General features: G+C 38.9%; 1 pseudogene; it reads right to left on the minus strand.

Moving 5' to 3' along the window:
• Window positions 1-3607: 3607 nt before the first annotated feature.
• On the minus strand, window positions 3608-3674 carry LOC118659546 (annotated as a pseudogene).
• Window positions 3675-4032: the final 358 nt, after the last annotated feature.

Here is a 4032-nt window from a genome sequence, read left to right on the forward strand (position 1 = left end):
GCGCACTGACCACCTCTTGGTCCTTTTCCCTGGCCTGCAGGCTCCAATCGCCTGATGGTGAACAGGGAACCAGGGGTGGGTGGTAGGGGACGCGGGCTATGCCAGACCAAGGCCCCCACCCTGCCAGTCGCCCCACACATAGAGGGCAACCCACAGCAGGGGCGAGGCGGGAACGGCCAACCTCTTGGTCCTTTACCCTGGCTGTCAGGCTCCGATTGCCCAATGGCAAATGGGGAACCAAAGGTGGGTGGTGGCGGGGGGCAGGGCTGGCTTCAGGCAGCTGGGGAAGATGGCCCTGATCGCAGGCCAGGCCTAGGAACCATACCTGCACATGAATTTTGTGCACCAGGCTTCTAGTTGACATATAACATTATATTAGTTTCAGGTGTATAACATAATGATTCAATAAATGCATATATTGTGAATGATTACTGTGATAAATCTACAGTAATTTTTGAAAACAAAACAAAACATACCCAACCCAAACCGAAATAAGACAAAATAAAAACCTGATACAGCAACACAAACAAATAACACTTGGGGATTCTCACTATTTGTGCAAACAAAATTAAATATTTCACTAATATCATATGATACTCTCAAACTCTATGAGGTGTCATTATTCCCATTTCACAGATTCAGAAACTAAGGCTCAGAGAAATTAAGTATTCTATCAAAACCACAGAGTAAGTTAGAAGCGGGATGTGAGCCCAGGTCTGTCAGCCTCCAAAACCTTTCTGTAAGTCACTCCCTCTCTTTCTCCAGGGACTATGGTTTGTCAATGTATATCCAGTGCCTAGCACAGGCCATGACACTTTAGGCAGACAGTGAATGTGTTTGGACTATTTGATCCAGCTAGACAAAGATACTAGGCTAGTCTGTTTATCAGATTGTGGAAGTAGCCTGGCTGGTGTGGTTCAGTGGATGATCATCAGCCTATGAACCAGGAGGTCACAGTTTGATTCGCGGTCAGGGCACATGCCTGAGCTATGGGCTCCATACCTGTAAGAGGTGTGCAAGAGGTAGCCAATCAATGATTCTGTTTCATCATTGATGTTTCTATCTCTCCCCCTCCCTTCCTTTCTAAAATCAATGAAAGTATATAAGAAAAAAAGATTGTGGAAGTAAAAGGTTTCTCCCCCATTTCTAAGTTATATTTGGAATTCTTTTCGAGAAGTCAGAATTCCAGGAACCCGGTTTAAAACTCAAAAGCCCTCTAGATTTGGTATAGACATCAGTTTTATTCAGGACGTAGTTCACACAGCCCACCGGACAAGTTGGCAAATGGGAGAAATGAGGGACATTATGCTGAAGGATTTGAGTGAGGTAAGCAGGAAAAGGAAATGGATAAATTTGTTGTTGCCTCAAAGGTTAATGGAAAATATTCGTGCTTTGCTGAGCATAACTCACTGCATAAAAGATGTAGCAAAGTTGCTTAACAAGGTCACTCAGCTCTGGGAGATTTTTGATCTATGCTCAATCAAATCCTTTCACCTGCAGTGGCCAGTCAAACCTTGCAAGTGGAGTCAACCAAATTAGTCTCTCGGTATTCAAGTGCCCGGATTGCACTTTTTTAGGATTTAATTCCTTGTCACTGCCACCACCTGGGAATGACACTTCCTAATTGAGTGTATTCAGTAATGCCCAGAGGCTTCTCTGCGATAGGCCCCAGAGGACACCTATTTATCTTATTTAGGCTCAGGCTATTTGCTGAAGACAGGCATTCCTGTCAGCAGGGGAAGCCAGCTTTGGAAGATAAGGAAGATCCCAGCAGCGTAGGTACCAGTTATCATTGCATCACCTTCTAGATAAATAAAAAAATAAATAAAATGTTTTTAAATGTTGAAAGCATAAATATAGGGTTAATAACAAAGACCAGCATTTTTGGTCTCAGCTGCCATTATAGATTATTATGCCCTGGCCCAGTTCTGAGCTACTCAGTAGTATAGTGTTTCTATCCAGAGTTCATGGTAATGAGAAGAGATGGCAAAAATACCTACTCACAGCAATGCAGATTACTTGAGTCAGTCTCCTGGAGATGCTTGGACCCTGCTATTTTACATATTGTTACAGTGAGATGCGATGACATGCCCTGCCTGATTCCTTTTCTGAGTACATTACAGCCAGTTGACTGCATACTATTGTGTTCTAGCAAAATACTTGTTTTTATAGGATTAGATCTGGTGCCTGCATGTGGAGCAACAAAGTTCTTGAACAACTTCTCGCCACCATCTTGGCTGAAGTATTGGCATGTAGTATATACCTCTCCCTGGAACTATCAAGACTGTACTGTCCCTGATCTTCCCAACTCTCGCTCCTCTCACGCCAATTCTTCCTACGCATTGCTGAGATACGAATTGCAACTCTGTCCATGACACCTGTTCTGCACATATAATTTGTATGTTTCCCTATTGCCAATAGACTGAAATCTAAAATCTTATCCCAACACAATCTCCCAATTATTAGTCCCACCCATGTCCCTGTTTTTCAGTGAAATCTAGCTCTTTTCTCTCTGTGCAATGTCTTTTTTTCTTCTTTATTTTTTCCATGTTTTTACTGTCTCCTGAAAGTCATCCCCATCTTGTGGACTTTCTTTCCATCTCAAAGGCTATCTTTTTTCATGAAATTTTCTTATGCCCTCACACAGGTATCGTTATTTTTTTTCCTTCAAACTTCCATAGTGCATAGCACCTCTCATGTTAATTATCTTCACTCTTTATTTTTATTCTTTATTTACCCTATCTTTATTACTATTTATAAACTTATACAGAGTGGGGAAAAAGTTGGTTTATAGTTGTGAATACATGAAACAGAGTTTTTTCTTGTATTATTATTTATTAATTATTGTATTATTTTCCATACCAACTGTAAACCTACTTTTGCCTTACCTGGTATTAGCCTCTATTCAAGTTGTAAGTACCATAAGGTTAGGGAACATGTCTTATCTTTCTTTTACATACAGTAGGATCTTAGTCAAAATTTATTGAAGTCTTGCTACTAAGGCTGATTTAATTTCTTCTAAGCCAGCACTTGTTTCATTTCCACTTAGGGAATAGTGAGTGTCATTGGTGATAATGTAGTACCTGTGAATTCTTTAAATACTATTTGAAATACTGATGCCTATTGAACATGATCCATTTCTGATGTTGAAAGGAATTGGGTTAAAGCTCATGGGAAAAAGGTTACATTTTGCCTGAATTTTCCCCTACTTTTAATTCTTTGTGTCATCAAAAGAATTAGCCCTCTGCAGCATTTAATTACTTATAAGACTCTAAACTACTTGGCATTCTACAAAACTAGTTAAACACTGTGTTTTGTTGAAGATGATAAATAAAGCTAATTTTCATGTAATTTTACATACATTTACTCTGGCAGGAACTAGGAAATGGAGATTGTACCCAGTAGTCTTTTTACATTTAATTTGTTGTTTTAATTATCAATGTTCTCCTCTGGCATTTCAAGTACTTACCGAGACAAAACTGACAACTGTGAATTATGGTGCTTTGTAACTATACTGAGACTTTACTTAAGACATGTAGCATTCCATACCAAATTGAAAGAAAATTAATCTTAGAGGCTATCATACTTCTTTAGGGATGCACAGGACAATAGTTTTCTAAGTAATCATTGATATCTTACTACACTTGATCTTAGCCAAAAGGCCGAGAAGCGATAATCATTGATATCTTGTTCTTTCAGGTTCACATGCCTGAAGTTTATAAACATCTCAGAACTACTGTGTAGTTTCAAGCAGAATCACAAATTGAAATTAACCATAAATTCTAAGCTACAGTTCAAAATATTATTCTGGCAGCTTAAAAACAATAATTAAAGCTTTCCACATAAGCTCTTGAATATATAATATGGTCTATTGTCTTGTACCTGTAAAGACTCAAAAATTAATAATTATATCAAATTTTAAATTTCCTTGTATTCCCTGTGATGGAAACTTATTGTGCCACTTGTGCCATCTAAGGTCTTTTAGGCCTGTGTAGAATAATTAGCTAATGTGAAGACAAAACAGAAAAAAAA

The sequence above is a fragment of the Myotis myotis genome, unplaced genomic scaffold (genome assembly GCF_014108235.1).
Source record: "Myotis myotis isolate mMyoMyo1 unplaced genomic scaffold, mMyoMyo1.p scaffold_m19_p_6, whole genome shotgun sequence".
Classification (NCBI taxonomy): domain Eukaryota; kingdom Metazoa; phylum Chordata; class Mammalia; order Chiroptera; family Vespertilionidae; genus Myotis; species Myotis myotis.